Source organism: Macrobrachium rosenbergii, chromosome 23 (assembly GCF_040412425.1).
Source record: "Macrobrachium rosenbergii isolate ZJJX-2024 chromosome 23, ASM4041242v1, whole genome shotgun sequence".
Classification (NCBI taxonomy): domain Eukaryota; kingdom Metazoa; phylum Arthropoda; class Malacostraca; order Decapoda; family Palaemonidae; genus Macrobrachium; species Macrobrachium rosenbergii.
Genome location: NC_089763.1, coordinates 58,470,626 through 58,484,703, shown reverse-complemented (window position 1 = coordinate 58,484,703; position 14,078 = coordinate 58,470,626).

The following is a 14,078-nucleotide window of genomic DNA, read 5'->3' as shown; positions in this document are numbered from 1 at the left end:
TTAGTAAACTAGATTGCATCTCAGAACCTTCAGAATTACCTGTTAGGCCTATACAAAATTTTGCAACACACAGGGAGTTTAAACATAGTCTAAAGCATCAAAATTCAAAAAAACTTTTTTCGTAATTCATACTCCAATTTTGAAAAACTTTGAAATGACCGCTGAACTTATGTCAACTGATATACGTTGTACAGGTAGTTATGATGACCACTTCGAGTAGCAAGTCGTGTGCACAGACACTGATGATACTGTTAACCTTATCACACTATGCTTTGAGGTAAGCATTGTATAAAAAAAAAAAAGCAATTCAAGTTACACACATTATGAATTACACCAACGCATAAGAGAGATCATATTTATATACCCATAAGGAAAATAGTGCAATTGCTTGTTACACAATACTTAAAGTATGTCATGTACAAAAATAAATATAATTTATTTTTCTGTACTATAATTTCTCACACAGTCTTGTGTTGGTCTGAATGAGGTAATTTTCACTTTGGTGTATTCTACTTACACATGACTGTTTTAGGATACATGTCTTTACAGGTTTTTGTGCTGCCATTTTAAACTAATTTGCATAATGGCCTTATCTGTTGTTGGGTGGTTTAAGCAATGATTCTCGGGTACTAATCTTTTATTTTGATTTCCGAGCTAACGTGTGAGACGACGGAGAAATGGTCGCCAGTGAATTCAGCTACTTCGACTTGAACAAGGCTTCAGGTATATTGACGCTGAAGGGTTTACTCATACAACCCCTTTTTTACGCCATGGGGCTGGGCTGCAATGAAGAGCGTTTAGCGGACGCATTGAAGGGAAGACGGCTAAACTACAAATGGAACCTTTGGACGTTTGTGCATTTAATTGTGAAATGGCCTTTCACTAAATATTGGTTCACTCACCCCCCACCCCAAAACCTCTTGACTCTTCACCATGCACGGGGCGAATAATCGATTGGAAATCTTCACTTAAACCATTCGTGCTTCACCCTTAATCTAAGTGAAGGCCATCTGTGTCTTTTGGTTAAGGTTTTAAGAAGTTCTGACGTGACCTAAAAACAATAATAAAACAACTGTAAAGATAATTACCCAAAGCTTTTTCATGCATTACGCATCGTGATATTAGTTTCGTTACCGTTATTTATACAGTACGGCGAGTACTAGACAGCTATGGTACTGTAGTGTATCGGACGATTTATGGCTAGCCCCTTATACGGATGGTATTGCTTTCCACTGGTGGATTAATAGTTTAGATGTTGTTGAGATATATTTATATTGATATTTTGAGAATATTTGACTTTGTTGGTGTCTCTGTAATCCTCTTGGCGTACTCTAGGTGTGATAGGTGCCTCGATGAAGTTAGTGACGACTGTAATTTGACGTTGATTTATCGTCCATTGATAATTAAGGATATATCTGCATTACCTATAGAACATTTGAGAGCTATCGTTTTCATATTGGTGTTATTGCTTTATCGAGGGGTTGCTTTTGTGTTAATAACGCAACGGTATGGCCTTAAAGGTTTTGATGAAGAGTCGGTAGTTCAGTGAACAGAAAGGTCATTTGCAACTTCAGAGGAACTAGGGTATTTGCGATGTTTATACTGCATTAGTTTTCGTCTTTTACTTAATCTCTTTTCTTCATCACCTCAAAATTATATTGAGCTCAGCTAGTTAAACCCACTCCTACCCTTTCAGTAGTTTTGTTCCTTGTTCAGTGTGTAACCGCTTTCACTTTATAAAACTCACAGTTCAGAATATGTAATTTCTAAAGTATCATTTTTAGGTGTACTAGGAGGTATGTAAAGATAAATTTTTTTTTTTTTTAGATTATGTTAATATAGATTACGTCAGAAGAGTATCTGATAAATACATCAATATCTGAAGTGAATTAAGCATGACGGGCTCAATGTGGCTAAATACGAGTTGGATAATACAGGTACGTGGGTGTGTTGCATATACTCGTACTGCGCTTAACAGGAGTATAGTAGGATACCAAAATGGAGTCCCGACCACTTAAACTATTTGCATTACGGATGGATCTCGTAAATTCTTGTAAGGCCGTTATCCGAAAGTTGTAATCTCTCCACTTTCATTCTGATTCTTGTGTTTTAGAAAATTGCAGTTTTACCTGCAGATTTTCTTTTTATAAACTGCATAACAGCATTATAAATCCTACTAATCAAAGCAGTGGTTACACTAGACCGTTAGGGATTTCAAATCTACTGACACCGACGTGATACTGCCTGTTATCACAGTTGCTCTGTTCTTTCGAAGTATCACCATCTGAAGGCGTAGCTGCATCTTTATACAATTTTATTACAAATATTCGAGGCATTTTCACCAATCTCTCCTTTGCGGAATACCAGTTTTCTTTCCTTTCCAATTATTTTCTGACTTCCAACTAATTTTGATTCTGATATATTAATTTCATCTTCCATTGCACATTTCGTATTTTACACCTGACCACAACACACGGTATCTGCTTTCAGTACCACTGACAACTGAAGGACCATTTGTGGTCCTTAAAGATTCAAATTTTTATGTCACGTTGCTTACAGTTTGTTGAAACATTGTTTTGTCCTTCTTAGTAGCGTCCAATTAACTCTCAAAATTATACCAACCTATTCCAGTTTTTTATTTCCTGCCACGTGTCCCGATAATCCAAGCATTCAAAAGCAATAAGAAATATCGTGTTGATTCTAAAGTATACATCTTTTTTCAAACTAACCTGAAATAGGTCAAAAGACGCACCCATACAGCTGCTAACGAACATGACACGTTCTTAGCTGTTTTAGACCGTTCCTTAAATTTAATCTCTCTCTCTCTCTCTCTCTCTCTCTCTCTCTCTCTCTCTCTCTCTCTCTCTCTCTCTCTCACATAACTGCAGATGATGTCCTGCCTTTGGCGTATCACAATCTGGCCGAGTTTAAAGGATATATCCATTTCATCGCCACCACAGTGAGAGTATTCTTCAATCCACATAAGCACTGAAATCACAGGATTTTCATTATCTCCCAACGTTAAAGAAATATCCTGGAAACGTATCTGAAAATAGCCTTCAGTCGTTTCTTTTCCTTAACCGAGCTTTCCGCGTAAACGTCACTGAAATCCAATAAGAAAAACCACATCTAGCTCAGACCCATCTCAAAATCTATAATACACTCTTCACACAATTAATGCAACTTCAATGCGAAGTATATATCTACATATCTAATAAACTGAGTTGATTTCATCGATATAATAACTAAGATCAAATGGTCAAGCTCGAGACGCTTTTGTAATTTAAAAATGAAAAATTTGTTAGTTGAATTCACATTATACTTACGTTTTAATTTAATGATTGAAATATCTCTGACGCTGGTAGTGGGTGCTTGGTTCAAGTATATGCTAAACCAAGCTCCCTTACGCCTGGCGACCCGATAATCGCCGTTTCCAAGCCCAGGGCTTTATTTTAGATTCTGTACCTTATCTAACCACAGACCTGGGTTTTAGTTCCCTTGAGATAACACCAAAAATACTATAACTGTCTCATTTAATTTGTTGGCTATGATTATTTATTTGATTATGTACTTACTTTAATTCATTCATGTACTCTTATTACACAACTAGTGTACTCATAATGTACTGAAAATGATGGTAGTATAGGGGAGTACCAAACGGCAAGTAGTTCGATAGAATGGCCTGCATTGTACCCCTGCACGACTAGATATGGAATTTAAAACTATCGTTGCTAATCATAAAAAAAAAAATTATACATGCAGCATCCTATACTGTAGAACATTTAGTGTTATTAATACCTATTTGTTATTAGTTTAAATAGTACACAAACACACTATAATATATATATATATATATATATATATATATATAAAATATATATATATAATATATATATATATATATATATATATATATATATATATATATATATTAGAAAGTACTACTTAAACTAATATCAGATACGCACTGATAATACTAAATGTTCTACAGTATAGAATGCTATGCATAAACTTTTGTATATGTATATATATACATATATTTTTTATGAAATATATATTTCATATATAAATTATGTATATATATATACATATATATATACACACATATATATATATATATATATACAGTATGGATACATGCACATATAATGTATACATATATTATTTCCAATCGTTTGTTCAAGTGGGCAGTTTATTCTGAGGAAGCTGGTTACTACTTTTTACAACTATTATGCTAAATCGAATAAGGAACTTCGTGAAAATATGATTTCCTTGAGAGAGAGAGAGAGAGAGAGAGAGAGAGAGAGAGAGAGAGAGAGAGAGAGAGAGAGAGAGAGAGAGAGAGAGCAGATCGGCGATTTATTTGAAAGACCCCCAAAACAATAGCCCACCGTCGCAACATGGGGTGGAGAAAAATGAAGAAAGTAAGGTGAGGGAAAGGGAATTTACTGTACATACCCCTGCCACAGTATAAATCTCCGGGCGCCATCAAATCTCAACCATAGCCATCATTCCACATACCTGTGCACAAGAGAAAACAAGAACTTTGAACGCCGAAGAATAAGGCGACAGATAACAGTATAAATAAATAGTACATTGATACAACAGCAGTAACAAAATAAAAAAAAATGAAATTACATTTTTCTCCAGGTCGTTGAAACGTCACTACAGCAAACAATACAATTATCTTTCTGTCATGAAAAAGGGTTTAAAATTAAGACTGAAGAAAATTTGGCAAACATTTCGCTCTTAAAATCTATGATTGTTTTTTTTTCTCCACACTAAACGGGGGCTAAGCTTCTTCAGAACATTTAAATACACTTACCGAACAAGTAGAATATAAAATAACGCGCATGAGAAGTACATATAAATAAAAATCGAAAGTTTAGCTATCTTCTCAGGCTTTACGATCCTTGTTTGAGATAAAGTACATTTTCCTCTCAGAGCTGTAAGGTTGAAGTGACTTGGTTTGATCTGATTTATGAAAGTCTAGTCTAACGACTTGGCACTGGAACCGTTAGGTTATTTACTAATGTGATATGAATGGTTAAAATGTAAAACTTTGAGGATAAATTACTAATAATCTAATAAAAGATAAAATGGTTAAAAATAACAAAACAAAAAATTTAATAGCTTTTAAAAAGTCACGGACACTATCAACGCCAACGTCACTATTTAAAACCTCCTCTATGGAACCTGAAATATGATGTCGCCTCCTCTCATCTACATACTTACGACACCATGGCCAAGAAAGAGACGTCTGTTCACAGCCAATCCAAAATGCGGCAGGGTTCGCGCGTGAACTCACTAAGCAAGTATAGGAACAAGTGTAAATGAGATCGTGATTTAATGCTGTATTCACGCGTATTTTGGACATCGAAATGTTAGAATTATGGCAAATTTATGGGCACTGTACTAATGTAACTCCAATTGCAATTACTGATCTTACTTTTCACAAGATTCCTAAAAATTAAATATATGAAAGAAATGGATTCCTTTACAGAAGAGAAAAGATGAATTAAATAAGGATTCTTCGAGGATTTGCTGCTTGCATTTTGAATCGCCTGCTTATGCAAGAAACTTCTGATATAAATGACATGGAATCCGGATACCGAGATGACATGGAATAAAGAACGAAGCAATACCAACACTGCATCTGAATGCGTCTAAGGCCAAGTTTAAAATTTGGTGCTCCGTTGAGGTAAAGTTAACTGTTCATATTAGATCAGCTTTGATTGCTAATATATCACTATGACAAATATGTGCTCTTAATAGTTACTATGCTTACTACCGTAATTTTTTAATAAGAGATTAGTAGTTACGATTTTCCTCTTTTGACTTTAGGTGGTACGCTGTAAAAGGAAAGAATAAATGTAATGCTATTCTACTGAAGTGAAGGTAACTGTTCAAAATAGATTAGTTAATATTGTTGATTACATTATAATGTGACATGAGCAGATTTATACTTAAGGAAGCAATCAGTAGAGGAGTTAAAAAACTGTTACAACGATGAAAATCAAGTTGCGACGCCTTCTATTTTCCTTGAGACATCGTAGTTCCAAACTCTTCCGAAACTTTTCCCTCCCTTACCGCCCGACCAAAAAGAAAAAATAAGCTATGAGTTATTATTCAATAAAAAAAAAATAAGGAAAAGGGAAACACTAATACGACGACGCCTTGGTGTGTCGTTGCACATTCGCAACGAGGAAAACACTGCAGTATCATCATTCCGCAAGGAGTGCTCCTGATTACATACATCAGCCAGGTTCTAATCCCCGAACGCTTGTGCAATCTCTTCAAGTACCATATTCATAGTTTTGTCTCTAGGTTTCCATGAAATTGGAAATAGTCCAGTAAATACTACCCGGGGCATGCGTGCCACGGTGGTCTCTGTTCAATACACAATGCTCTAGCTCAAAATATTATTCGGTTTCAGGTCTGAAAAAGCGATTTATGATGAGCTCCTTAGCAAAAATAACAAGCCAAGTAGAGATCGAGTTTTTTTTTTCGTTATGGGAAAATTTTCTTTTCTTTATCCACCTGCTTCTTATGCTTCAATACATGACTTTTTCAAATCATCAACAACGTCCTTCCCAACTGATAAGGCAGTGTGCATACTTGTTTTGCTTGCATGACATTTTAGAAAGGACAGCAAAAGGAGAAAAGATATAAGAGCAAGGCTGAAGGATGAGCAAATTCATCGTCAACCTTGCATCAAGGTTTTGTATTTGCGGATGATAAAATACAGATCACGTATAGTGGCAAAAATTGCAGAGTTTAAGTGTGCGTAAGTGGATAAAAGTGAGAGTAAACCTAGCCAGCAGTAAGATCAAGAGAGTCAATGGAAACCAAGAAGATGAAGCAGTGGTCGTTATTAGTGCGGTGGAAGAACGGAAGTTGGTGACTGTTATAAATATTCCCAGAGACAAAGCGGATCATTTACTTCCCACTCGGATTCTCACTTGTCGTGACAAGCACATCCGAAATATTGTGAGGCAGTCGATAAATACATATATGACCATTATGTGACCAGTATGTATGTACATACCTATATCTATATCTATAAATAAATAAATAAATAAATAAATAAATAAATAAATAAATAAATAAATAAATAAATAAATAAATAAATAAATAAATATATATATATATATATATATATATATATATATATATATATATATATATATATACAGTATATATACATATACAGTATATTACTTAAGAGAGGTTTTCCCAAAGATAATGCCTGTCTATTTTTCTGACAAGATTTCTTTAGGCTAAAAACCTCTCTCATACCAACCAGCAGTCAAACAGTTTATCACGACGGCATATGAAATTTCCTGTAAATCATCATCCAAATACTAACGAATTCCGATGTTTAATTTGATGATCATAAAGCCTGAAGTACAGTAAGTTCACACATATACACACACACACACACACACACACACACACATATATACATACACACATATATATATATATATATATATATATATATATATATATATATATATATATATATATATATATATATATATATATACAGCTTGTTCTAAGTCTTCTATGCATTCCTCTAACTTTGGGAATATACGATTTGCACGAACTTTCATACCTACACAAACGTACACACACACACATATGTATGTGTGTGTTTGTGTGTATGTGTGCATGAAAGTTCCTGCAAATTGTATATTCCCAAAGTTAAAGGAATGCGAATAAGACTTAGAACAAGCTGAATACATGGAGGAGGATTAAACAGTCCGGGTGAGGTAGTTCGACATGCTGCTGATGGGCTTTCTGTGTAAGTGAACGATATGTATAATGCTGTGGAAACTTTTTCCAGGGGTTCATCCATGATGAGCAGTTAAAAGTATGAGCGTGGCAGCAACCTTTGTCCTATCTTTTTTTGTTTTTTTGTCTAGAGAAAATTGCTTTATGTTAAAAATTCATATACTCCAACAAGCCGATTTTCCCACTAGAGTTGGCTTCGGAAAAATTCAACGGCATGACTAGTCACTGCCTGGTTCATCCTATCAGCTTCAGTTACAGAGACAAACGCCGGTTCACCCTGTGCTATATTACTCGAGCTTCATGTTATCCAACAATGACTGAGGAAACTTTATCATGCTGCACCGCGAACCACTTACTAACTTACACCATTATACTGTAAGGGAGACCAATTTCACGAATTACCAGCAAGTCCATTTTAGCCCAGCGTAATGACAACCTCAGGAGATGACTTCTGCCAGTGCAGTCAAATTGCACTTAAAATCAAAAAGCATCAAAACCGTGTGCAATAACGTAGACGGAAAACGAATATCATCAACTGAGTAAATAACACACATCGTTATACTTTGACATCTCAAAAACAAACGAAAAACCTATATACCCTACTTTCCGAAAAGAGCGGAAAAATAACAGCGAGAAATTACGTCATTTTAAACACTAACGGACACCTTTCGTGACAGTGCCATATAAGACTGGAGTAAAAGTACAACCTTCAGCTGTGTTGCAGTTCAACTGGATTCCATTAATAATACACACGAAGAAAGCTGTTTGTTACATAACGATTTCTCCTCCAGCCATCCCGCCCAACAGGCGGTTAAAAAAAATTCGTACTATTACTTATGAATGAACCTTATAAGCGCGTGCGTACAGTACAAAAACAATGCCCTTGAATGCCACAGTTACATTACTGAAGGATAACTACGACGAAAGCGCAAGCTCGTTAAGGAATGTCGCGGGTGGAGGGGAGATTTGAGAAGGTCCAAGTGATGAAACTTGGGAGATGAAGCCCACCTGCCACAGGCCACCAGGCTCAAGTTCTTTCGCTATTTCCGATTCCCTCACGGCAACCTTACATTATCAAAACGGCCCAAGACCAATCTGAACTAGACCGTAGACTGTAATTCCCAAAGGTGTGTGTGTGTGTGTGTGGCATAGAGGGAGAAAGAGAATGACTATCTCTCACATGACACACGCATATATATATATATATATATATATATATATATATATATATATATATATATATATATATATATATATATATATATATATATATGTATGAGTTAGTGTATGTATGTATGTTTGTGCGCGTGTTTTTGCTTCACATGGCGCACCAACCATTATTTTTTCAGTCTCAAACGTTTGGAAAATAAAATTTATCTTCCTGCAGAATATGTGAAAAAAAGCAAAACTATTCTACAATTATACGAAGGTGAGGTTTTGGCAAGGAACTCATGAAAATCATACAAAAACGGGATTTGGTAGTTATTCACAACGTTGGTAAAGTATGCATTAACTTCCAACAAAAAACAATCAGAAGGATGGGCATTTTCAAGGATGACGCGTTACTGTCACTGCCTACAAGCTGCTCATCACCATTTCCTTATAATGTCTATGCTTTATTTTGCTCTATTTTACTATCTGTCAATGAACTCCAAGCAGATACTTGTGAAATCACATTTCTGTAACTTTCGTATGCAGAATGAAATTTCGTTCTACCAAAAATTTTCCAGCAGGCCCAGGAAGCGCTTTATCTTAACAACCGTAATTGTGCCAAAGGAGAGTGAAATTATTTTCAGTTAATGTAACTCGTCGAAAAAACATTGCTAAACAAAAGCCCGATGTTGGACAACTATCATGTATCCGAAGTGACACATGGTTTATAGTGATGCACAATTCTTTCTCAACCACTGTCTGTGAACAGAATGCTAAAAGTTACCCACGTGTATGAACTCTCCAGGAACAGACGCAAAATACTCAGGCCAACTAATCTCGGCTGCTGAGCATTGGCCCAGTTGTTTCGTAACAATTTTAGACAAAAATTCCTCACCAGACCTGAATGAAGTCCATTTATCTTCCGCATTCCTTTAAAGATTTCCCATTCATAATTTGCTTCAGTTATCAGCTAAACAGAAATTATGACTCTGGTGCTGCGATGCACAATTCCAACTGCGAGCATTACCATTTTACTCTCCTTCCATTATGTGGTATTCGTAATGAGAGAGAGAGAGAGAGAGAGAGAGAGAGAGAGAGAGAGAGAGAGAGAGAGAGAATCCGATTCAACCGTTGTTTCCAACGATGCTTCCTAGTGAGAACTTTTTTTTTTTTGCACAAAAAGCATACTTTAAGGAAGGCGTGTCATGTTACATGAATAATTTTTTTTAACATACCTATTCGTTTGGCCCTACTAGCATTTCTATGTTTACTTTTTATTTTTTTATTGTGACGCACACTATTCTTAACGAACGAATTATTATTAAATCTAACAATAATATACAAATTCATTCAACTTAAAATATAAGTCTTGAGGAATGAAACATTTCTTTTTCAATACAAAATACCTTTTTCTACTTTTTCCCGTTGCATAGGCTAAAAAAATCTTTAAAAGGAATCCGGGGCTTTGGAAGAAGAAAAGAATTCACTGCAATGAGAATTCGGGTATAAGGTCATAACGTGATTATTTTTTGGGGGGAGCTTAGGAAAGGGGTTGGCTTTATCTACGGATGCTCATGGTCGCATATTCTAGCACAAATGGCATTCCTTCCATTTCTTACGAGAAAAAATTCCTCTACTTTTAACCCAAATATTTATATAAAATTAAAATAATAATTTTAAAGTGTTTGAATGAGTGAAACAGACACCATTATGCAATGCGTTCGCTCTCTCTCTCTCTCTCTCTCTCTCTCTCTCTCTCTCTCTCTCTCTCTCTCTCTCTCTCTCTCGTTCCTTTGAGAATCCTTCCTTCAGACAGTTACTGCTATCTCTTGAATATTTAATGCAACATCTGCCGCCGCCTAATGGCATTTAACAGCGACAAGCGACAGTGCTGCTGGATATTAACAACACCCATGTAATTTAACAAGCATATTTAACATGACCTCGTGACATCTACTGGTGCAACCGCGGCGAAATGGGTCGCATGTTTCCATTACGGAATCCAAGACAAAGTCTGCACGATTCACATGAACGCGGTGGAAGGCGAACGGTTTATTTTTAATTTTTGGAGTAGACAGGAAGAAGGCGAGATTAACTAGACAATTCGCACAAAACGACACCACCTGTGGCGTCTACTTCAAAGCTCTCTAGTTCCTGCTTACATCTTCAACTACCCATTTCTTAGAAGCAAAATTTACTTCCCATTACTAACCTATATCACGTAGCGGTTGATGTGTGTGTGAATGTTTATATGTACAAAGCTTGTAATACATTAACTCCATGCAAAAGAGGCTCTGACCTTCAGACATTCTTCACCATTTCTCTGATCGCTTTTACCACAAATGTGTGCTCAGAAAAAAATAGGCTTAATGTACTCATTTTCAAGAAAACTACATTTTTAACAGAGTAACAGGCAAGCATATGTGGTACAATACAAGATATATATATATATATATATATATATATATATATATATATATATATATATATATATATATATATATATATATATATATATATATATTATATATAATATACATATACAAATACGTGTGCATGTGTGTAAACGCGCGCGCTTGTATAACCTTCTGAAATGAGTGGGGCTAGCAACCTCATCCCAAATATACAGTATCATCTCTCGGCATCACAGCCTTTGAGCGGAGAGCAAGGCGTATGGTGAATAAGTACAAAACTAAATAATAAACATACAACTATCTCATGTCAACAAAAGTTAAGAGCTGACATCACGAAAAGAATTATACTGTATATGAGGAGGAGAGTGTCCAGTTTCTGTAAGGAGACATTTGAGGGAGGTCTGGTGCATGACATGAAGCTCTCCTCCGACTGACTCCCTCCTGGAAACATGAACAGCACCTTCGAACATTAAACAGCGCCTCTGGACATTACTTAGCCGGGTCTAGCCAATAATTCCCTCCGACATTACACTCCGAACGCTCACAAAAGCAGGCATTGTACAGGTGCCGCGCGATGATAATGCCAAGCCGATAACGGTCACAAGGCTGAAAGTGTCATCTCGTGAAAACATCAGAATGGCCTTCGCCATCCCACCTTCCTTGGGCCAGCCAGACGCATTGTTGTATATATGTGCCTCTCGTTAACGACACATGTCAGCCCCTAAATGTTAACGAGGTCGCAGTTTACAGCCCGCAGTCACTAAGGGTTATTTTCATATACTCAACAGCTAACAGAATGGACTTCACGGAATTGTGGCGAGAGAGGGTTCGATAAAGACGCCTCTGCAACGAAGTCGGATCTGGAGCGCACAGACACAGTAACATTGGACCCCTCATCAAGTTGCTAACACAAGCCAGAGAACAACCCCGTACTAACGGGAATGATCAAACTCAAATGATTACAAATACATTAATATACAAGAAAGCACTGCACTTCCATCTTTGCACACCAGTGATTCCACACAGATCCATCCAACTGGATAATTCCACGAGATGTGAATGCACCAAGCCTTCACACCTCCACTCTTCATAACAACTCCGCTTCTGATGAGACAGTCCCCCCAAACCCCCCCCAACACACAAAAGCACACACGCAAAATACACATACTGTGTTTACGTAAACGAAATATCTTCGGACAAGCAGTGGAAGACTGGCAGCTGCATTAATTATAAATGCAACAGAACGGCACTGTCACGGTTAATGTGGGTCGTTACGAAAGCAATGCTACAAACGACCTCTCCGGCAAAGTTACTTATGACCTAAGTGGAGACTGTAAAGCAGCAGTAATCGCTAAACAAATGACACTGATTCTCTCCCGTTTACTTGTATTCAAATTTCCCAAGGTCATAGTCCACTGCTGCTATAACGTTTTTTGGTCACTATCTTGATGATAATATTATTATAATTCAGATAATTAACAATGTCGTAAAATATTTCATCAACTATTATTTACACTTAATATTCGTTGACATACCTATCAATGCCCACTATATAGTCAAAGAAAACTCTTCAGGACATTATTTATTCAAATGTCAATCAATTTACTTCCACTTAATGTAAATGCAAGTTATAACGTAAATGCAAGTTATAACTTAATTATGGGCTTACAGTCATAACAAAGAAACAGTCAGTCACATTAAAAGCGCTTTCATGAGATTAATATTTTTGAAATATTACATCCCAATGATTCTTTTAAAAGAAAAGTAAAAACAGTTTTGCTACAATTCTTTCTCATTATCCTCAACAATAAAAGAGGAAGTTAATGAATCCAGATCTTTCTCAACGTGATACAAACAAACATGTATTAGCTTATATCTCTAAATCTCGCCTCTTCTCAAAGAAAAAATAGTCTTTCGCATGATCCTCTTCTTAAACGTCCAATAAGAAACAAATCCCTCAGATGAGACGAATAACCACCCCTGCAACCACACACACACAGATTAATAGTTTGTGATCTAAAAAGCACTGAAGTCTGTTTTATGCTTACACTATAAAGCGTTTTAACTGTATGGAAGTCTGTTAATTAAAATGCATAACAATCACAGGAGAATTTTATTACTTTCGTCCTTTTTAATAAAATTTTTCATTGCGCCCTCATGAAATTTAATAGCTAGGTATCCCACCATCTCTGAACACTTTAGCGATTATGAAATTCACCCATTTTCAATGCTAAGGTCACCCACATGGCACAGCCGTAAGTAAAAGGGATGTCTCTCAATATAACGATGTTAAACAAAATTTATATATTAATCTACTTGTTTAACAATTTCCAGTTATGCCACCACAAAGCCTTGAGGAATCCCCCTAATATGGCTGATTATATAACATGTAAATTCCGATTACCTACATATTCAGAGAAAAGATCTCAAATCGGAAGTGACGCTGTCTGGGTCATTTAATAACGCTTGCCACTGTGCTGGGGTGGAAGAGTATGGGAGATTGATTTGTCACATTTCCTGAAAAATTTAATAAAATGTAAAAATTGACATGTACCTCATTTACTACAGCCACATTTGGACGCCTTTTCACTGGAAATTAAACCACTTTGTTGCATTCCAGAGCAAAGACTTTTGAGATAGTTAGCCTTACTTGCTCGCTGAAGTTTGCCGACATGTACAACTGGCCACTTATATCTGGTTTACTTTATTAGGGGA